This window comes from Rattus norvegicus, chromosome 17 (assembly GCF_036323735.1).
Source record: "Rattus norvegicus strain BN/NHsdMcwi chromosome 17, GRCr8, whole genome shotgun sequence".
Taxonomy (NCBI): Eukaryota; Metazoa; Chordata; class Mammalia; order Rodentia; family Muridae; genus Rattus; species Rattus norvegicus.
Genome location: NC_086035.1, coordinates 70463184 through 70486640, shown reverse-complemented (window position 1 = coordinate 70486640; position 23457 = coordinate 70463184). Strand labels below are relative to the sequence as shown.

General features: G+C 39.3%; 2 long non-coding RNA genes and 1 other non-coding gene across 5 annotated transcripts; 1 reads left to right on the top strand and 2 right to left on the bottom strand.

The window, feature by feature from the left end:
• Positions 1–257: 257 nt before the first annotated feature.
• LOC120098044 (U6 spliceosomal RNA) lies at positions 258–364 on the bottom strand. Its single transcript, XR_005495974.1, has one exon. It is a non-coding gene; the product is annotated as a U6 spliceosomal RNA (small nuclear RNA).
• Positions 365–2646: 2282 nt separating this feature from the next.
• LOC134482871 (uncharacterized) lies at positions 2647–4868 on the bottom strand. Its single transcript, XR_010059500.1, has 3 exons — positions 4529–4868; positions 3149–4371; positions 2647–2982 (listed from the first exon to the last, which is right to left on the bottom strand). It is a non-coding gene; the product is annotated as an uncharacterized LOC134482871 (long non-coding RNA).
• On the top strand, positions 4291–23384 carry LOC120097919 (uncharacterized). Of its 3 annotated transcripts, none has more exons than XR_005495815.2 (5): positions 4291–4427; positions 4581–4659; positions 17459–17514; positions 22861–22996; positions 23226–23384. It is a non-coding gene; the product is annotated as an uncharacterized LOC120097919 (long non-coding RNA). The 3 variants fall into 3 exon arrangements; XR_010059499.1 differs by having other exon boundaries at positions 23162–23384; XR_005495693.2 differs by lacking the exons at positions 17459–17514; positions 22861–22996; positions 23226–23384 and adding exons at positions 8437–8640; positions 9000–10736.
• The last annotated feature ends 73 nt before the right edge of the window (positions 23385–23457 follow it).

Here is a 23457-nt window from a genome sequence, read left to right as displayed (position 1 = left end):
TTTGTTTCAAAGAGCAAATTTTTTTTTATGAATGAGGACTACATTTATCTATGGGTATGAAGGCAAATAACAGGCATGTAGTTAGGGATTATGTTGGCTTATTAAAGTGGCAACTCTAAGTACTTGTGATCTATGACTTCAGAATACCTGGGTAGCTGGTAGGTTTCCAGCACCAAGTATGAATTCCCTCTCTTTGAACTGTTTCTAAATCCAAGAAGAGGGATGCTGGTTATGCATTTTATTCGTTTTTCTTTTTTTTAAATATGGAATGCTTCATGAATTTGTATGTCATACTTGTGAAGGGGCCATGCTAGTCTTTTCTGTATCGTTCCAATTTTAGTATATGTGCTGCCGAAGCGAGTGCATACATGGCACTCTTACACCCTTGGGGTTGTCATGCCATGTAGATCATAGCCCTGGTTCTTAATCTTCATAGATCAGTAGGATTGTCAGATGCTTTTCTGCTTTGGAACCTTACAAGGCACCCTCTGTACCATGAGAGCTAATTCTCACTGAGAAGGGATTCAGGTCGTTTTCAACCTAGGGACCTCTGGGACTTTTTCCTTAGGTGTGTGTTGTTTTCAGTAATAAAGTCCTGCATTCACCTATGGATGGGTAGGGCAACCAAGGCATATAGCAAAAGCCTATAATGTTTTGGGGAGTCTCCTGAACAACAATTTAAAAAAGAGCTTCTAATGCCTGATGTGGGATTTCTATTACATGGTCTTTGGCCTTTGGAAGTGAGCATGGTGAGTTCAGGCAAAAAATTCCATTTAAGCATATATATATATTCTCAAATTCATGCTGGATTGTTCATATTTCCATCATCATTTGAGTTTTTTGGGTCATATCTTGAGTATTTATTCTCCTAAAGTTCTTTTTCCTAAATTTCATTGAGGTTTTTTTTTTCTTCTTTTCTTTAGTTCCTTGAATTCTTTGATGATTTTCATAATTTTTCTATTAAAATCTGTGTCCTTAGTCTTATATAAACAATTGGCTAACATTTCTATGGGATTGTGTTGACATTAGAGAGAAGATACTTGTTTATTCTTTTATATTGATCATATTTTTTGTGATGAGATCTATGGACTTCATTAATTCTAAGTCTGAGATGTAGGGAACAGGTTGGAATAAAAGAAAGCATATATAGGGGCTTTAGGCATAGAGGTTGCATTTGGCTTGTGACAAATGAAGTCAGGATGGATGGACTCTTATACACCTTGAATGTGGGGATCTATCTGAAAATGGGTGGAAAGGTTGGATGATGTAAGAGGTTCCTGTGGCTGTGGAGAAGGCAGGGTAAATCCTGTTGGAAGCCTAGAGATTGGTTGTGGAGCCGGCCAGGGTGGGATTGGATGGCAGACTTGATCAGGAAAATGGATGTGAGATCTGGCTAGATCTAGGGTTTGGGAAGGCTCCATGGTTAGAAAGCACCAGGAAGCCTAACTGTGTTAGACCCTAGAGAAGGAAGTGGCTGTTATAACTGGATGGAGAGATTAGATTAACAAATAAAGCTTAATGAAAATTTTGTATAATGAAAAAGATTTTAGAAAAGTTGCCACAGACAATACACCCATAGGCAAAACATAGATTAATTAGCCAGAGCTTTAGAGAAAATAAAAGGGTTACTATTAGTAGCTACCGAGATCACTGTGTGTGATCTAAATATATTTGCATAGTTATAGATGTAATAAATGCACAATTGTATATGTCCTGGAAAGCAATGAAACACAAACTTTAAAGTGATTAATTTCATGATACACTCTTCTATAAATAAAATAGAGCAGAATGTCAAATTACTATTTAAATTTATTTTGTAATTCTAGTACTTTTTATTTTTATTTTTTTTACCTATAGTTTGTTATTGGATGAATTTATTTACCCCCACCACCACCCCCCAAAAATCTTGGTGGGTATTTTATTAAAATTGCATTAAACTTAAAAAATGGTTAAGATGTTAAAGACTCTTTTAAAACCTTAAAAAAATCTTTTAAAAAAAACCCATTTAAGTCTACAAGATTAAAGACAATATGTTACTGAGACAAAGGTCAGCTTGTAGACCAGAAACGGGGAAGAGGGAGATAAGGGAGGAGTGTGGGTGGGAGAAGCAACCTAAATGGCATACTTATGAAGTTCCCATGTGTGATCCTGTTCCCTTGTAAGCTAATTTTAAAAAGAAAAATAAAGCATCAAAAATGACTGAGTTGAAGCAATAGGGCTGCGAATCAGAAACAGAGATTTAGCACTTAAGGCTGGACTGTCATTTCTAGACACAGTAAATCATTTTCATAGGAGAGAACAATGTTCGTCTCCTATGTTCATGTCAAAATCCGCCATCTACACATTACACACTCATCCATTAGAAAGCCGATGATTTGCCAGAGTTCTGTGCTCACTTACTCCTGTGGTGGTGAAGAAGTTTCTGCAGAAGGGCACTTCAGTTTAACCACAGTACAATTGGTTACATTTGGGCAATTTTTATATACTTTCCGCAAGACTTTGTATTTCCCTTTCAACAATCTTTCTACTTCGAGACACTTTTCTTCTGGGCTTTTGTGTGGGCATCTTAAGAACAGATAACAAGGGGATTTTTATTCAAGAATGTGAGGTCAGTCTGTGTTCAGCACAGTGTGATTGTGGGCTCTGACTCATAAATTGCTTTTAAATCCTATAGAAAGAGAACAGAACAAAAAATTGTCTGTGATAAGAAGTTTATGAGAATATTATTTTCCCCAAGATTACATATACATATATATACTTGATTTTATACATATATATGTATTAAAGTATTCATTAAATATATTCATTAAAGTGAATCTAATGCTCCTTCAGGGTTATTTTTTTTTTAAAGCTGTCCTCTTTTGAATAGCTTGAAGGTTCCTTCAGGAATTGCAAGCTCTGTTGTGGAGCAGAAACGTTCATTATCATCCTATTACTCCTTGGCTCTGCCAGTTCACCGATTAAAATGGGCTGCGCTAATCTCTGTTTATAGAAAATAGCAAAACAGATGGAGAAGCAATGATGAGTAAAAATAGACCCTTTCCTCCAACAGATCCCTTAACACATAAAAGTCAACTAAGAAAGCCAAGCCGCCAGCCAGTGAAACCTAGTCTGGTGTTCCCCACACTGCCCTGAAGTGACAACTCACATAATGACAGGGATCTGTTTGCGCCCTGAGCAACGGCTAAGCCGGACTTCCAGTACTTTCTATTATAGATGGCTTTTTCCTTGCAATCTCCATTTACTTGGCAGGGCCTCTGGAATCTCTGACTGGAACTCTGAATGAACCCTCCTCTTGTTTGAATCCTGCTGATCCCCCAACTGTAACTGGATCAGCTGACATCACCAGGGTGCTGAGCCCTGTGAAATGTCTCTGTAATTGGACTCCACCCTTGAGTCAGAGCTTTGGTAAACCCTGGAGAGGAGCAGCCATCCCTCCACGTGCTCAGCGTGACTCATGCCTCTGGTGCTTGGAGACTGTTGCTATGTGAGACATCCTGTTAAGTGTTTACTTCTTACAGTGGGTTTGTCCTGTCCCAAGAGCTATTTGAATTTGGTATGCGGGGAGGGGTGGGGTGGGGTGACGTGGAGTGGGGAGGAGGAGGGGGCAAGTAGGGCAAAGGATTTGCCTTTTTCTTCTGAAAACAAGGATGGGGAGTCAACTCTGAGTTAACTTCCTTAAATGGTCTGGCAGCTCGTGTTTACAGGATGAGGAAAGTCCGGGAAACACTGATAGAAGTCAGAAATGCAAGGAGGAAAAAATAGCCTAGTTGAGGTCATATGCAGGTGGCTGAGAGGGTTTTTTTTTAATGCTTATTTGAGTCATTCTTATGCCAAAAAATGTTTTAAATTATTCTAAGTGATTTTATTTAGACTGCTTTTTAAAATTAAATAAACATTTTAAAGTTTTCAGTTAAAACTCTCCTGTGGCAAATTAAGGAACATTGAAGATGTGAGAAAAGACACACATCCTATGGCATAGCACTTTGCGACTGTAAAGTCTTTTCCTTTTCTGAATGGTGGGCTGCTGTAAGGTACAGAGGCGGTTGAATAAAAATTTAAGCAAAACCAATATAGGTTTATGTGAACATGTAAGTGTCTGCACGTGAAAGGAAACAGGATTTGATGCTTCAACAGTGCCCAGATCATCTGGGTGGATGAACGTGCTGAACTGTGACACCATCTTGGAAATAGAGAGTTCAAGCCAGCTCTATTCTCAGAGTCCTGTGAATGCAGCTCCATTCGTATTGCCAAGGCACACTGGCAACTGCAGGCGACACGGGAGATAATCCGTGTGTCAGCCAGGAACAGGTGAAGAAGTTTGTTGGAGCCGAGCTCAGGCGGTAAACAGGAGAGGTGATCACTGCTGGACTGTAAAAGGCAAAGACAGAAACAGAACAAGGAGAATGTTGTGCGGAGTGAAGACTGTGAGTCACAAGACCAGAACTAAAACAAAGCCCTTGGGGGTCATTTCCATGGGTTACCCAAGAAGCCAAAGGGGGTGGGGGTGGCACGGAGAAAGACTCACTTCGTTGTGTTGTGGAGTATGATGTATCCAGTTCTATGGATCTTTCTTGTAGGTACAAGAACAGTAGCTTTTCAGAAAATTGAAGAAGAAAAGAAAAAGGACTAGAAGAGGGTGGTGCAGTAACCAGAATTGTAAGTTCACTTTGCTGCGAAAGGATCTCATGTCATTCAGGCTGGCTTACATCTAGCTACATAGCTGAAGCCAATCTTCACCTTTTAATTCTCTAGGTGTTACTTCTCTTATGTGAGGATTGGAGACATGATAGATACCACCTCTCCTGGTTTAAGCGGTGTTGAATATTGAACCCAGGACTTTATTAAATGCAACCATGTGTATAATCATTAATACATAGGTCATAAAGTGGCTCTCTGTATGCATTTCTACCTGAAATACTGCCTTGGTTAATCAAAAGGAGCTCCACCCGTCCTTTATCTTTGAATGTTTTGCTCACAAAATACTATTCCATCAAGAATAATACAGGCAAACTCCTGCTGTGAGTGAGAGAAAGTACCTTGGTGGCTTTAATATGACTTTTCCTTATTGAATCATTTATTTTCTTATGCCGTTAAGTTGTAAACTTCAGCTCTTAGACAGCAGAATTCTTAACAGCAGAATGGGCAAAGAGAAGGGGAGAAAAAAAGGGAGAGAACAGAAGAAGTGAAGATTCGGGCAAGGAAATCAGAAGATGGGACTAAAGAAGTAGAGGGGGAAGGAGAAGGTAGACCACAGCCACACAGAAGTCTACAAAAGTTCAGGCAGACCTTTACTGATGACTTTGAATAACTGTGAACTATAGAATATGGGCATGGTTCTTCATGGTTGCCCTCCTCCTCCCCCTCCCCCTCCCCTGCCCCTCCTCCTCCTCCTCCTTCTTCTTTCTTCCTCTTCCTCTTCCAATTCCTCTTCTTGTTTTCGCTTATGCATATGAGTTAATTCTCCATACTCTCTCTGAGTAGTTTCTGGTCAATGAAGCTGATTTCTCTTGCTGAACTGCTTGCTGGAACAATGAGATGTTTGGCATCTCAATGGAGACTATTCACAGATACAGGTAAACCATCAGAGACAGACACCTTATTCCCTCTAGACTGTTGTGCCATAATTTTGGTTCTCTGGAGATGGAGCTCCAGTGAACGAAAAGCCCTACTTTGATATGTGTATAAAGTTTTGGAGCTTTCAGTCTTGGGGTGGTGACGGCTTCTCCTATTTGCTGCCCCTGGTCATTGTTTTCATACATAAGAGAAAGCACTGAAGCCCAACTCAGGTTCTCTCCTGAGTTCCTACCTCAGAGTCTCTACCAGTTGTCCCTGTTATTCCAGCTACCCACTATTTCTCAGAGCCAGAAGGAGCCCAAGCCTAGAGGTCATGCAGTTAATGGGATCCACATGAGACCCTTCTGCTGTTCATCCTCCTCCTGGAACTACAGAAAGCCCTCCCATTCTGTCATCCTGAATGCATCAGGTTTTATGATGCACACCTATCCTGAAAGGTAAAATCAGCTGACTCTGGTGGTCAGGTTATAAAGGTCCACCTCCGTAGCCAAAGCTATTATCCTAGGACATGGTAATATTCTCATATTCTTGGCCAGTGAGGGGAAAAAGCCCACCATTTTTCTGTTTCTTAAAAGTTGATCATCTCAACTCTTATGAGGGAGTATAAACAGATTGCCAGTTAATCCATGACAAATGGTGCGTTAAAGATATGATCACTCTTTAGATCAAATAACTATTCTGGGTGCAGTGTACAAGAAGCGAATCAAAGGCAGCATTGGTGACTCTTCCAGTTAAAATGTGCCCAGGATTGACATGTCCACCGTGTGCTTGGTTAAAGCTTAATTGTCCGTGAAAGAAAAGGAAGCTAAAGCCAGCTCAGTTACTGGAAGTCAGGAGGATTAACATGTTTTGGTGCCAGTTGTCCGCATTAGGCTTTTTGCATTTTATTATCTTTTTTTAACATAATTTACCTTTCTCAATTGATTCTCAAGAACTATTTTTTTTTTTTGGCAGGAAATGATAGCATCATTTCATGGCAAGGCAAAGACGACCTCATATGTCTGTCTGAGAAAAGGTTGCAGGAAATCCTGTCTGTCGTTCCAAATACTCAGGGAATTCTGTTAGCCTGGTACCTGGCAAAGAGTACCACACAAGGCTATATTTGAAAAATGACACATTTCTGTGCATTTCATAAGCCAACAAATTTCTGAATTATTTCAGAGATAGGTGACCTAATTTTTAAAACAAGTATTGTAGGGTTTCAAAACAGATTTAAGACTTTGAAGGGAAAGAAAGCAATAGGCTACGTTTTTATATGCCAGTGTATGCACGTCTGTCTCAGGACATAAGGAAGCCTTCATCAGAACAGTGACCCTTGATAAGGACCTGTGTCACCACTGGGGATAATGGCAAGAGTAGATTAGTTTCAGAACAATTTTGTCCCTTTCCCCTTTTATTTCTGTTGATTTTCTGTTGATTCAGCATTTAAAATTTGCTTATGGGTAAGACAAGGCTATTATTATATTGCCTATATTTTTCACCAACTAAACACATCAAACAGAATTCAATAGAATTTTTCAGATCACGTGTAAGAAAGGAGTTTGGCTACAGTGCCTTTTCTGGCTGTAAGTAGACTGTGCCTGTGAGTCTGTGGATCAAAGGACATTATTACATCAAACCTTGCTCTGAAGAAACACTGGAATAATTCGTAATAATAATAAAGCTTGGCTGTGTAAACTTTGAAAACAAACGGAAACTTCAAACTGAGGAAAAGCTCTCACAAACTACAGCACTAAATGAAGGTTTCAGTGACCAATGCAAAAATGCATGCAAATGTGTATGTGCACATTTACTGTATATGTACTGTGTGTGCATTTTACATATGATATATACATATACTGCATTGTATGCTATAGTCTTTAAACTATACAGACACATGTATAACTACATTTACACAGATATATAAGTATCCATACATATGCATATTCCAGAGTATATTAAATATTTTATATAGTAAGCTATATTAATGTGTTAGTTTTGATTACTACTATAAGACTATAATGAATACATACAAAGATATATTACATTAATAACTTATTTTACTATATTCACTCTTTCAAAAATATGCTACACTATATACTCAGGCATTGATGACGTATGAGTATGTGTGTTTATGGTAGATACATTTATCTGTGCACATGGAGACAGACAGACAGAATTTGATGTAGGGTAACATCCTCTCTTGCCACCTGATATTTTGAGGCAAGGTCCCTAACAGAACCTAGCTTACTGTTTGGCTAGTGGATGGTCAGTCAGTCCCTCCTGTCTTTCCTGTCTAAGAATACTGGCCCATATCTGTTGCTTTATGTGGGTTCCCAGGAATCATACTCAGCTCATTAGCTTGAATAATAAGCACAAAATCCACTCAGCCAGCCTCTCAGCCCTTTATATTTTTACAAGCTGGTATTTTATCTACCTACCCATCCATCCATCCATCCATCCATCCATCCATCTATCTATCTATCTATCTACCTACCTACCTACCTACCTACCTACCTACCTACCTATCATCTGTGTGTGTGTGTGTGTGTGTGAGAGAGAGAGAGAAAGAGAGAGAGAGAGAGAGAGAGAGAGAGAGAGAGAGAGAGAGAGAGAGAACGCGCACACGTGCGTGCACAAAAGTTGTTTCTTCTCTTTCATGGCATGGGTCCCAGGGACAGAGCTGAGGTCAGGCATGGAGACTTGTATCTTTACCTACTGAGTCATCTTGACAGCTTCTAATAGAATTTTTTAAACCAAAAAGAAAATGCACTCATTTCTGTTTGTGTTACTAAGGATGAAGGCCAGTGTTTTTATTCTGATTATGCTACACTAACAGGACCAACATGAAGGATGTATATCTTAATTCTATGTTTTTAGGATCCTGTGCTTTCCTCCTGAGCCTCAGATGGTCTAAGGATGTAGCTCACACATTTGTAATTTCAAAATCGGTTCCTTCTGAAGTTTCATGCAGCCGAAGGCCAGGGAATCACTGGATCCTTCCAGAACATGGACAGAAGGGGGCAGCGGTGTCTGCTCAGCATGGGTCTTAGCTGCAGTGTTTCTTTCTTCTCTGAAATGGAGGTAGGAGATCATTTGAACTTAGACAGGTACTGAGTTTAAGCCATTCAAAGAAGATTTATTTTGTATTTCTTTCTTGTTTTTAAGCATAATTTTACCATAGTCTGTTAAAAACAAAACCATTGAATAAAAACAGAAAAACCAAAAATGGGTTACTCAAATTTTCATCAGCAAAGAGCAGGCTTTCTGATATGACTGTTTATTTGCAGACATACATTTTCCCAAATGTGTATATAAAATGTAATTTAATGTGTATATTGATGTATTATGTAATATAGATTCTATACACCCATTTTCTACATATTACATGGATATATTACTTAAAAATGTGGATCCTGAATTATATGTTTCATAAATTTCAGTGGTGAGTGGATAAAGTTAAGCATATGGTGTACCACAGCTGAGCGCTGTCCAAGAGGAATAAGGAGTGTAACAGTCACAGGCTACAAGAGAGGAGAAGAGGCATTCCCTTATTCTCTGGTATCTCGTGGGTCCTCAGGAAGTTCATTGTAAGCTAATATTGTATCCTGTTTTGGCACTATCTTTCTTTGCAAAATAACAAACAAAACACAAACAAACAAAAAGGGTCTTGATTGATTCAAGAACTAAAGATGTTTTCAACTCTCATGATGTTTTCATTGCCTGTAAATTCATCATGGATGCCTGCAAGTGGCGTCTTTTATGCCTTAAAATGTCCATTTTTGAGTTTTTTTTTTAACAAATTTTCCTTTGCTTTATTTCCTCAAAATATTTTTCAGTTGTTTGTATACACCATTCCAAAACTCAGAAAGGTGCACTTTCAGAGTCCCCAAAACACTGCGTAATTAAATCAGCTCTGTGTAGTCTCATAAGTGTTCCAAATATTCTGATATAATATAGCTTACATAGAAATGCAACTAAGATAGATTCAACGAAGCCTTCCTAGTCACCACAAACTGTACTCTGGGAAAACAATGCCCACAAAGCAGCATGTCCTCCAGAAGTCCTGTGACATTAAGAGAAACTGAGACAGTAGTGTAAACCCTAAAGGTGACTATTGTCTGTATTGCAATATAGTATTTCATTTATGAGCAAAAGGCTCGGCTTTGCCTTCACCTGGTTCATTAATGGCTCACGAACCTTTTATACAATTATTAGCTGAAGTAATTTCATCAAAGTAAACTTAATTCTGTTAAGATTGAACTTATGCCAAGGACTTAGGAAGATCTTTTGGCAGATTAAAAGTAAAATGAGTCACTCTTTCAGTGGTGCTGAATGTTTTATAATCCCTGTTTTTAAAAAAGGCAGATTTATTTCTGCTTCAAACTTTACAAAAGTTAAAATTTAGCCACCAGAAATAGATAGAAAGGCCAAACACTTGAACATTAAGAATATATATTCTATATCACATAATGTTATGTAGAAAACATTGTAATGTCCATAAGAGAATAACTTTAAACCAAACAAATTAATAATAATAATAATAATAATAATAATAATAATCAGCACAAAAATAGGAGCAACTCATATCTTGAGTATGATAGAGTGAAGATTTTTATCAAATGCTCCATAGGAAAGGAGAACAAGCCCTGTGTTTGCAGAACACATTGAGACAGTGCTTAACATACAGAATGCATCAGGGGAAGGACTTAGGAAGGAACTAAGAAAGGATAGAATTACCAGGGTATTTTTAAAGGCTGATAGTGTAAAATAGGGTAAATGAGGAAGAAAAGGACGATGGAGCTGAGAAATGGCTCAGGAGTTAAGAACATGGTTTGCTCTGTCTAGAGAGAGTCAGATCTGAGGCTCCAGCACTTATACTACGCACTTCACAAATGGCTGTAACTCTAGCTCCAAGCAATCAGATGCCCTCCCTGGCATCTGGAGGAATACTTACATATGTAATGTTCACACACACACACACACACACACACACACACACACCACAACACACTCATACACACACGCACACACACACACATTCACACACACACATTCACACACACACATTCACACACACCACAACACACTCAACACACATACACATTTACATGCTAAAAATGGAATAAGTCTTGAAAATAATAAAACATGCAGTACCCTAATAGAAGAGACGATGGTATTGCCACATAGTTTTAAATTTGACCATACTGTTCTTATATTTCTGTATCTTTCACATTTTTTTATTAGAAGAGTCTTGTTTGACCACCAATTTAAATAAGCCTCTCTAAGAATGGAATGCCCTTCCTGCACATTAAAGTTTTCATGATAATGGAAAGAATTAAATTATGTTTGTTTAAAGTTTTCTATAATGATGTTTTATTAAAAATAGAAATGAAACTAAAGTGACATTTAAAAAAATGATTCTTTTTGCTACGCAGATGATTGTACCTGAAACTTTAAGCATTTCTGAGGAGACAGAGCAGTCTAAATGGAAGTAAAGTTGCTTTATAATTGAAAGTTTGCATCTGAGTAAACTCTAGCCTTGGAGAATACTGGAGAGTAAATTGAATATTCTGAACTAAAGAAAGATAATTCCTAGCGCCAAAGGTTGCGAGAGAGCAATGAATGAAGGAAATGATGGTATCAATGTTTCTCTCTGAGTATTAAATAAGATGGTTAGTCTCAAGAGTGACACAGGCTTGCTATGCCGAGGAGAATGTCATATCCTCTACAGCACAGGGAAGACGGCTAAGAGCAGCCCAAGCACCTGATATAAACTTAAGGCTCCAAAATTGCTCTCAGGCATATTTACTACTTCCAACTTTCTATTCTCTATCTCTGGTTGCTATCTTCTGTCAATAGACACATATGTATGTATGTATGTGTGTATGTGCATATGTAATGCATGCATATATGTATGTATGCATGCGTGTATGCATGTATGTATGCATGCATTTTGTATACAGGTATGTGTGCATGTATGCATGTATGCATGTATGCATGTATGTGTGTATGCATGTATGGATGTGTGTATGTATGAATGTATGTATGTCTGTATCCAGAAATCATTGATCTATCAATAACACATGTACTGTATATCAATCTGTGATCTTTTTAATGCCCACTCACAAGCTTATCTAACATCTATCAAGATGTCTAGTCTCTCTTTCAATTGTTTATCTACCATCTATGTTTTCCTTCCTGTCTGCTCACTGATTATCATTTATCTGTCTGTCTGTCTGTCTTTTTTTCGTTCTATCTCTATCTTCCTATCTATCATGTTAATATGTATCATTAACCATATTAAATTACATTTATTTTAACTAATGTATATCTCAAGAACCATCTATATGAATGTTATATGTTGTTCAGTGAATATATGCCTTGTGTACAATTTGATCAAATTAAACATATCTACTTCAATAGTCATCATTTATTCATCACAACAATCAGATTAAAAACTTTATACTTCTCTAGTAATTCAGTTGCAAGTTTGATAGTATTGATAAAATATCACTGTGATTCATAATGTTCTTGAATACATCATTCTGGAGAATCTATCTATTTCCTCATCTCTAGAAACCTCCCAACCTTCTCTGTGTCATAGTTTAACAAAACTGACAAAAGGACATGATAAATTTCTCTAACATTTAACTTAAATTCAAAACAAGTATTTGTAGTAGGCTCACAAGAAACACCTTCTTAATGCTTCTCCATTCCTTTGGCAGATTTTGAGTCCTGAATTCTGTAAATGACTCACTATGTGGGAAGCCCATAGTCATCAGGGTGTGGCCTGCAAGACTTTCTACCTCATGGTGGGAAGACATGGAGTTCCTAATCTTTTAATTATTAGCTGTAAATGAATGGGTGCAGAAAAGAGAAGACATTACGATGCCATTGTCTGTAGGCCCTGCCCTGCAGCTGTAGTCAGCTTCAGGGGTGTGGCAGAGACTGTTTTCATTGTTTCTGTGTTTACTTCCTACAATAGTCTTCTTCATAAATTTCCTTATTACCATCTGTGTGGAAACAATCATTTGTTGCCCTATAGAAATGGGTGGTGTTTCACTGTTTATAGTGTTAATATTGTAGAAAGCCAATACACAGATTTTGTATCTTGTCTGTTTTGTCAGTTATGAAGTCACCTTGACTGAAGGATGGCATGCACACTTTGCAAATTTCAGTAATAAAATCCAGTGAGTGTGTTTGAAGTCCTCTATCTATAAGAAATAAAGTCGAAGGCACAGCGTGTCTCCTTTTGGTGGCTTCAACCTTCTTTTCCACCTTTCTTCCTCCTCCTAAGTGCTGAGGAAACTTTCTGCTCTGGGTTTGTGTTCACTGTCTCATATAATTCCTAAAGAAATTGATAGAAGTTGATGAGAATAGTCGTTTTTCATTTCCTGCCCTCAGGAAGCAGGGAGTCTTTGTAGGATCCCAAAGACAGACTTTAAAATTGCACATATGGGTGTGTGAACTCAGGTGACTGCATCAGTCTTTCAGTCCACTTGACTCTCTTGGCTACTAATCTACATAACTATGGAATTGGAAGTCTAGACCTAGGAAGCTGGAGTAATGGAGCTAAAAGAATCACCAGTGGGGCTGGAGAGACGGCTGAGTGGTTACGAGCACTGACTGCTCTTCCAGAGGTCCTGAGTTCAAATCCCATCAACCACATGGTGGCCTACAACCATCTGTAATGAGATCTGATGCCCTCTTCTGGTGTGTCTGAAGATAGCTGCAGTGTGCTTATATATAATAAATAAATTAAAAAAAAAAAGAATCACCACCAACGTAGAAGGAATATGAGGATTAGGGAAAGTGCATGCATAAGAGAAATTAGAGAGTTCACTTACCTAGCTACTCTAGGGTCACCCAAAGATCATTCTTATGGCAAGATTTCTGGATTTCTCACAATGTACCCCCACCCCTCATAAAAAGTGAAGAGATGGCTAGGAGAACCCATCTCTACCCCTTTCTGTATGTCTCAGCAACACATACGTGGGAACATTCTAGCAGCATCCTTGGTGGTGAAGATGAGTGTGCTGAGAGATATTCATGTTGAAGGGAAACATACATAAACAGTCATGACTCCCCAGTTTTATCGATTATAAAACTTCAGTGAATTGAGAAGGCTCTTGTCGAACACCCCTAACTATTACTTTATATTCGTGATCATAGAATAAAGTAGATATTCATTATCACACAAGAAATTCTCAACGATGTTCATGTCAGTTGTGGTCTAGGATGATATTAAAAGAACAGAAAAGGATGAAAGATAAAAATGAAAGCCTGAGTGAAATTCAGCTTTTTGGTTACACAGTGTATTTGGGCCACAGGAAGCCCCATGGAATAGTAATCAGACCGCATCTCACCCATGAAATAGATGTTTTGTGAGGAAGTTAATCTCTTTCAATCTGCAGAGTCAAAATCGAGATCACGCCTATACTTCAGATGACACATGCCAAAATCATGCAAAGATTAACCAAAGGGCACTCCTCGGCCTTGCACAAAATCACAAACATCCAACAAATGTCTCTCCAGAGGTCACTTGCTGCACTGTACTTACCCCTCCAGCATTAAGCTTGCTGTGGAGGAAGGCGTGTTGCTGACCTCCATTATTTCTGTGTTGGGAGAGCGATGAGAGTGTTAGAGGAGTTGATAATGCATGTGTCACGATGTCCCTTCTACAAGTTGTATTTCTCCTACGGCCACCTAATATTTCATTCCTAGAATACTCAGTGACAGCAAGAATCTGAATGTGTTTTTGCTTCCTGCCTTCCTGCTGCAGCGGTTTGGCAAAGAAAACATTCATTTACAATTTATGGAGAAGCTGCACAGGTGCCACTGAAAATCAGCTAGTAGGTGATAGAATCTGACATCTCCCATCATGCACCAGGGCTTCCTGATTCACACAATATCACAATCAGGTTAAATTAACAACAACGATAGCAATAGTAAAAAAAATGGTACTAAATTTTCCCAATTCAAATGCTGCTTGTGGTTAACTATAAAAAGATGCCTTGAAGGATTAGAAAGGTGGCTTGGTATCTAAAGTGCCTGCTTTGGAAGCATGAAGACCCTCAGCTCCTATATTAAGATCTCAGCACAGTGATAGCATCTATAAACCCAGGGTTGGGTGTAGGTGTTTCGATGTGTCCCTTTAGCTCTCCAGCAAGTAAACCTGAATGAATGGGTAAACTCCAGATTCACGAGAGAGACACTGTCTCCAAAATATAGAAAGAATTGAGGGGGACTGAGGAAGACGCATTACATAGGTATCTGACCTCTATATCCATCCGTCACACACGAATATGAAGATGCACACAGAAATATGAACATACTATATGTATATATGTGATATATATATATATATATATATATATATATATATAAAGGTTCTTTAAATTGGAATCTTCTAACACAGTCAGCCTGTGAACTGGAAATGAGCAGGGAATAAGTGAACAAGGAAGACAGAATGACAGTCAAGCCTCTTCAGATAAACTAAAATATAGAGCCACGGGACAAGCCTCTTCAGATAAAATACAGAGCCTAGGGAGAAGGTGAAGCCTTTGTATTGTACATCTAAATGAAACGTGTCCTTTCCAAAACTTAAAATGCTGTGGTAGGGAAGACCTCTCATCATTCTTTTATTTCAGATCCATGCAAGTTCTATATACAGAAGAACATAACACCCACGTTTCATGGGAAACTAGGTGAGGAATTAGAGAATGCTTTCGCAAATCCCAACAAATGTCAGGGTCACAGAGTGTTCACTTGGTAAAGGCCTGTGCCATTCAGACAGCGTAGAACAATGGTCATCAGTGGTCTAAGCACGTGCTAGGCTCTGATGTCATAGCCCTCACAGTAGGGATGTCCTTGCACTAAGCGGGACACTTAGCGCCTTGGTGCAGTGTGTTCTGCCCTAGAAGTTCTGGAAGTACCTTGGGCAGCCTGTGATTTTCCAGGCCTGTGCCTCACAGTTTCAGGTGATGCTTTGTCTTCTCCTGACTCTCTGAGGCATCCCTTGTCTTTCCCAGGGTTCACCATGCAGCATCACAATGATAGAATTGCCTGCCCTCATTATCTGTCTGTAGACTCCTTAAAGCGGGAGCCTGGGTTTACCATCTACTGGCACTCAATAAATATCCCTGTACAGACTGAAGAGGTGTGCATCGTGACATTGAAATAATGCTGAATGCTGCTCCTTGTGCATGTAAACAATAGAATTCAAACTACAGAAATGCCACTCTATGAACAATGAAATTTGAATTCCTGTTGGTGATTCCAAGATAAACATAGAACAAGCTGGAGGGAAAGCCCCGTGTCTTGGGAACAATGACATGAGGACAATTCTGCATTTACCCTTCCAGTAGGAGACCTGCACAAATGCATTCCATCATTGTAAAAGCTAGGAAATAAGAATCACCCATACCAGAAAATAATACAGTTTGAAGCTTTTAATAGATATCAGTGTATCAGTGTTAACTTCTCTCTCTCTCTCTCTCTCTCTCTCTCTCTCTCTCTCTCTGAGTCTTTGATCCCACTCATCTCTCTGTCCCCTCATATCTTCCCTCAGTCCCTGCAAACTCCTGCACGAAAGTAAACTTAAAAACACAAGCAAAACATAAAATATAATAAACAAAACGTGGAGACAATATTGTCATGGCAGCTATAGTGTGCCACAGTGATTCCCACCGCATCCCTCTACACTTCTTTACTTGAAAGTTTCATTGCAATGAGTCATTGGTCTGGTTCAAGGCCTCTGGCTTCATCTACACTATCTATTCTGGAACCTCATGGGAACTCCTCCCAGTTATGCTTTTCTCTTGTGTCATGTAGACATTGCAACTTTGGATTACCAGAACCCTTCAGATGCTCCAGCAGTTCAAAGATGATGTAGATTTTGGGGTGGGCCAACTCAGATGAATCTGGGTCTAGGTGGTCAGCCTGAAGACTTGCCACTATTGGTAGGAGGTCGGGTCAGCTCCCCTGAACTCATACTAGCTCATACGCATGCCCTCCAGAGCCATCTCCAATGGTCTCCCTAGTCAAGGTGCAAGGCTCACTCTCCCAAGTGCTGCAGCTTGCTAGGATCTAGGCCAGCATTCCCACTTTCCCAACCATGAGGCCTGCTCACCTGTGCCATCTCTATCAGGGCCAGCTCTACTGCAAATGCTCCATCCATTAAGAGGCAGGGATATCTCTCCTGCTGTGATGACCCTGACACTGGCTTTCCTGACTGCTTTAGGTGGTAAGTGGGCAGAGGAATCATCCTCAAGCCCAAGCCACCCGATGTCAGACAAGTGGCAGGATCAGATCTCCTTTGCTCTCACCTGTACTCTCATAACCAGGGCCAGCTCTGCGGTGGGTGAAAAGCAGAGCCTGCCTCTCTCCAAAGGATGACAGAAAGTGAGAGGCCTGGACAGCTCTCCTGATCTGATGACCCCAGAGGCCAACTCTCCCACTTTGATTCAAGTGGTGAGGAGCATGTGCAGCCCAGGCAAGGGGCAGGGCCTACTCTCCTGAGTGTTGTCACTGGTAAGGGGTGTGGCCAGCTCTCCAGACTGCCACAGCCAGTGAGGAGCTGGCCAGTTCTGCACAGCCCTTGAGTATCTCCATGGTCCCAGACTACTGCCCAGACCTAGGACATCCTCAAGGTCTCAATGGTAAATGAGCCAGAGACATCGACCGGGACACTTCCTGTTGCCTGGCCACAGATGTAGATGTGGCCCGCCCTGGACCCAGACATAGCCCTAAGCAGCAGCAAGGGCTACGACTTCCCCACAGTCTCAAGTGGCAGGGCTGGGTACTCAGAAGAGGTTCTTCCTTCCCATCCTTTTATCTCCAATTCCATCTCTCTCCATAATGCTTAAACTGTTTCTCTTTCTCTCCCATCTAACCACAGGTGGCAGAAAACAGTTCTCTAAGGGTCTACATCCCACCTGCATGGCATTGCTGCAGGTGGGTCTCTGGGTATTTTTCTCTATCAGCACCTCATGGAATGGTGGTGGGCAGGTCTTATGTTATTCTCTCTTGGAAAAAATACGTCTGCTGGTGTATCTTTTTGCACCGTTTTGACAGCTTCATTACATTTGGTAGGTTTCTCAGTTCTGCTTATTTGCTGAATTTTTAATAAAATAATCCTTATTTGTTCTTTGAGAATTTTATGCACACATGTAGTGAATTTTGATGTAAATAACAGGATGTGATATATCAACCAAAAATTAGAGAAATAATTTAAAGATGTCTTCCCCTCAAATCTACAACCATTACTTGAATTTTGTTTCCTGTTTCTATTGCTATGTTATTTTGTGTCTACAAGGTCCTTGCAGATACCAAAATTACTGTCAAATGCCTTAAACAAAAGTCTGCTGATTTTGATAGAATTCTAGTATTCTGGAAGTCATTTGATGAACAAATAAGACAACTTAAATGCATGAGATACAATCTCACAAAGATAACAAGCAAAAGACAGAGAGAAATAGTCTTATTTGAAGAGAAATGAACTAGTACTTGTTTTTCTCAATGATGAAAACTAATTTTTGGTTTGTTTCCTTTGAATGTGGAAGTGAACTTCACAGTAGTGATATATATATATAACTTTAATATTTAATATATTTATATATAATTTTATAAGTATATATAACTCCATATTTTAAAATTAAGGAGTAATTCTATCAGATTTACTTTACAAGTTCCATATTTGGGAAGTAGATTTTTTTCCTTTTAGTGTTTTTTAATTTATTCTTTGAGAATCCTATACATTTTGGTCATATTCTTTCTTTTCTCCAAAATCCTCATCTTTTCTACTTCCCTACCCCACCAACTTTATGTTCTTTCTCTCTTAAAACCAATACCAAAATAAAACCAAAGAGTACACACAAAACTGTGAGGTACTGTCAGGATTTGCCAACTACACCTGGGCATTGGGCCTGCTCTACAATGTGCTGGATAAACTCTTTTGAAGAAAATAGATTTTTCTTTTCTAGCAGATATTATTTGTAATTGGCCTTTTGGCTAAGGGTGGGGCATCTTGAACACCTTCCCTCATTTGTGCTGAAATTTTATCTCTGGCTTGATGTTACACAGATACATGGACAGCATACATGCTGTCCAGTGTGGATCTCTGTTAACTACTATCTACTGTGAGAAGTTTCTCTGACATGGGTTGAGCAATGTGCTGATCGGAAGTTTTAGTTGGAACTACTGGGAAGTAATTTTCTTTTTAAAAAATAGTTTTAATTAATCCCAGCAACATTAGCTCTAGAGATGTCTATGGTACTCTCTAACAATTCGATTCAAATAAACGCAAGCAGGCAGATTAAAAATCTACCACTATAGATTATATAATGGTAATATATTAATCCTCTATAGAAATAACAGAATAGCAGACATGAAAGCCTGGAATGAAAGGAAATGAGCATGAATGTAAGTAAAGTAGTTATTGTTCAGGAGAATCTAACATGGCCGCCCTCATCCTGACCTTTGTTAAGGAGACAGCCACCAACTCTACTTTTCCTTGAGTGACAAACTCTTCTTTTTCCATCCCCCTAATGTCAATCATACTCCAATATCAATTTGAGTAAATAAAATATTGGTTACTAAATATATACCATTGGCATTTTGACTCTCAACAAATTCCTTAAAGCTGGTTAGACAGGTATAGTGTATTTTGGTTTTCAAATTATTTATACTGATGTTGAGAAGTTCTAATTATAGATAAAAATGAGCGGTCCTTTCAAAGGTGGGGAAATTGAAATACTTGTCAGACTCTGGACTAAGATAGAGTACAAAGAGTTGACTTTGTTAAAGTGAGTAAAAGTCAAATGAATGAAATTTACTTTTAATATCAGAAAGGCCTCAGATCCATGTTTTAAAATCTGCTTTCCAAAGTCATTAATTTCTCCCATTCATGAGCATTTCTATTACTTTTTTAATTTATGAGATTATAATATAATTACATCATTCTCCCTTCCTTTTTTTCCCTCACGCTCTCATATGCATATCCTCATTTTGTAGAAGTGGGTATGCTGGTATCTTGTGTTTGTGAATAGGAGTGGATGCCCATAGCGACATTGGAAGTTACTCAGAGGAAATGTTCAGGCGTAGGCTCTCACTTCACATTGTTTGAGACAGAGTCTCTTGCTGTCAGTACCGTATGCATAAGGTCATCTGGTCCATTAGGTCCTGATTATTTCCCTGCTTCTGCCTCTGCCTCTGCCTCTGCCTCTGCCTCTGCCTCTGCCTCTGCCTCTGCCTCTGCCTCTGCCTCTGCCTCTGCCTCTGCCTCTGCCTCTGCCTCTGCCTCTGCCTCTGCCTCTGCCTCTGCCTCTGCCTCTGCCTCTGCCTCTGCCTCTGCCTCTGCCTCTGCCTCTGCCTCTGCCTCTGCCTCTTGCCTTATTAAGTGTGATAGTATTACAGATACTCACTACTGCATTGGGCTTTACCCAGCATCTGGGGGTCTGAATACCAACCACTCTTTACCCTTGTACAGTAAATATATTTTTACTGAGCCACCTCTCTAACATTGGATAATTTTTTCTATTAATTTAAAATAATACAGGATGTTTGTGAAATCCTCACAAGCCTACTTTTTGGCTGATGACAGGAGTCTTCGTGCCCTTCTTGGGAATGAGACACATGCCATTCTCTGCCTTGCGGACAGAGCTGCCAATCATCCTTATTCTCATGGCTTTGCTTCCAGAGAGGCTTCCCTAGTGGCTTATTATGACAAAAGCATGTTGAAATTTTGCTTGAAAAGCAAGGAAAAATACCAACCCGCCAAGTTACAAATAGCTGTAATTCGATTTAATACTCCAGTAAACCAGCTTTCGCTGGTATGAAAAGAGTGGAATGTCCTGGGTATGGCATTGGAGTTTAGCTTCTATTTAATTTTCCAGTGTTTTCTTCTGTTCACCACTGCTTCAGTGGTTTTAAAATATTTCTGTAAACTCTTTAACTATTCATTATAACTTCTTTGTTCTTGAACTTGGTCTGGCTTTAAGAATGATAATAGTGCTATTAAGATGATGCTCCCTGACTTTTTAATTTGTGAACTTGTTTATTAGTGCGTGTGCTCCTGTATTTTCCCTTCCCCTTCTCCCCACCATGTATGAGATGTGTGTGTGTGTGGGGGGGATGTGTGCTTGTATGTTATCTGGAGGCCAGAAGTCAACCTTGGCTCTTGCTTCTGAGAATTCATACATCATATCTTTTATTTTTGTTATAGCGTCCTATTGGTCAGTGATTCAGCTATGCTGGTTAGCCAGTGAGCCTCATGTATCCTTCTGTGTTACCTTCCCAGTTCTGGATGACAAGTCCAGTTTTTAATATACCAGTCCTGGATTTTTAATATAGATAATAGAGAAAACATTCATGTCACCATATTGAGTAGCATGACTTTACAGACTGAGCCATTTAACCTTCCTCATGAAACTGTTTAAGTACCGTACATCTCTGACTCTTCTCTCTATGTTCTTCTGTCTATTTTCTTCTTCCCTCTTTCCCTGTTTTTCTCCTGGTTTGTATGCTTTTTGTGGAATGACTAATATACTCTAAGGAAGCCCAAGACACAGGATGCATCTAAATATCATATTAGTATTATGATTTATAGTACCAATACTACTAATTAGAACAATCATATGCTTATTTCTCTGTTGAAGACAGTCAAATATAACTGGTATAATTTTTTTTCTTGGTAAAACTGTAAGAAACCCAGAACTATCTTTTTCCAGAACAACTAATTCATTCCAGCAGTGAAAGGTTAAGGTGTGACACATTTATGGAGTGGTACAGTTGTTAGACAATAATGTTTCCATGTCAGAGTCTTCCTGAAATAGTATCTTGTCTTCTCAGTCCTTCATTATTTTACTTTTCAAGGAAATGCTGTGAAATACTCAATAACTCATGAAAACAAATGCATTGTATGGATAAAACATTGGACAGACTTACTTTTTCTTAGTATCATTTTTTATAGCTTTCATACACTCTAAGATAGCAATATTACGCTGGGAAAATGCTTTGCATTTAAAGCAATAAGGAGAGTGAGTTTTTTTTCTGCAGAAATCTCCCTTTTTCCATTTGTCTTGATCAGCATTTTTATTTTTCTAAATGAAACTGAACACAGCAGAATAGACTAAGAAAATGTCACAATGTGCCACATATCAGAAGAGCAAATACCGTTTAGTGGAACTATCATTTCAGTTAAATATGCAAATCCATTTGTGTGTCAAGATATAAATATTGACCACAGTGGCCTTAAATAAGCTAGTGTTCCAGACCAGGAACGCAACCATGCGAAAAGACAGGAGGCCAAGAGAGAGAGAGAGAGACAGGTAGAGATGATGAGTTTAGTGCCCCAGCCAACACCCACAGTCACATCTGGCTCCTGAGACAACTTGATCTTTGTGACAGGACTTTTTACAGAGTCAAGCAATGTTCAGAAGCCCACACCTCTGTAGGCGACACTCCTGCAGAATGCTACTGAGGAAGGCAAGGTGATTACATCTCATATCAAAGGACTTTTTATTATTAAATAACTTTAATCTGCTCTGGTTTCCAAAAGGTTCTAATTCCAGTCCCCCCCCCCCCCCTGCCTCCAGGCTCATTTCAAGAAATCACCCTTAAACATAGGTGATGTTAGAGTAAGCAATAAAGGTTAATAAGGAAAAACTCCTTCTGGTGAAAAGACTAGAATCTCTGATCTGGGTAGTAACCTAATATTTCAATTGGACAGGGCCAATAATTTGCTTAAGGGAGCAGACCTAGGGAAATAGGGATCACTATAAATGTATCTTTTATTTGCCCGATGTAATTGTTATCTTGGAGGCTTACTGCTGAGTAAGCTCACCCTTTCTAGTTCTTTCTGAACTCTTGCTGGCTGGTTCAACTCAGCTCTTCTGATTCAAACTCCTCTCCAGGCTGACTGACCCAGTCTGGCTTCTCTCAGTTTCTCACTGCATTGCCCTCAAGCTATGCCAATTTGTTCAAATGTGGTTGAGTTTATCCTTGGGCTTTAACAGCCTCTATTGATCTGCACTGAACCGTGTAAACTCACAAACTAAGTCAACTCTACTGCAGTGCCCTCACTGCACTGACTCCCAACTGACTGACTCTCTCTTCTGTACTGCTCTTTCCTGAGCTTTTCCAATGAGAGTACGGTGCATTCTGTTTCTGATTCATTTTGTCAAATCTTTCTCTGATTTGTCACATTGTCTGCTCCTCAATTAGACATCATTTTTAAACATGCTGTTCTCTTACACTAATTTTACCTGGAAAGTGTGTGTTAAGGGTTTTTCTGTGTTCCAGCCAGAAGGATTAAAGATGTGTGGCATGTCTGAATTCCTGCCAGATCACACTGTCCTAGAAGACCTTTGGATGTGATCCGTTGCTGCAGCAGCCATGTTGCTGGATTGAAATTCCTCTACCAAGCACCCCTAGGAAGGTAAGCTTACAAGTCTTACCAAAGAGATAGGTAGAATAATTCTCCCTTTAATAATATACTCTATTTTCCTTCCCAGAATCCCTTGTCCCTACAACTTGTGTCTCCATTGGTTTCTGGTAGATTTGCCTATGTTTCTGCCACATTGTCCCCTATATCTTTCCTTAGATGCTGTCCAGAGCCTTAATGTGCTTTTATTGATAATTTGGGTTTCCCCATTCTTCTTCTGAAGCTTCCTGTCCTGCCATGAGACTGCCTACAACCATACCACTGACGTCAATGCTTGCTTAACTCCATGACTCTTCAATTGCTCCTCCATTTGCCTCCCTCTGGGTACTAAGTCTCATAGCTTCTCTTTTTAACTCTAATAAAATTGTCTTCAAACCCTCGATTTCACTGTGTTCTTGAACTCTTTGATTAAAAAACTAAGAACCCCAAGAAGGATCACTGATTTTCCTGGTATC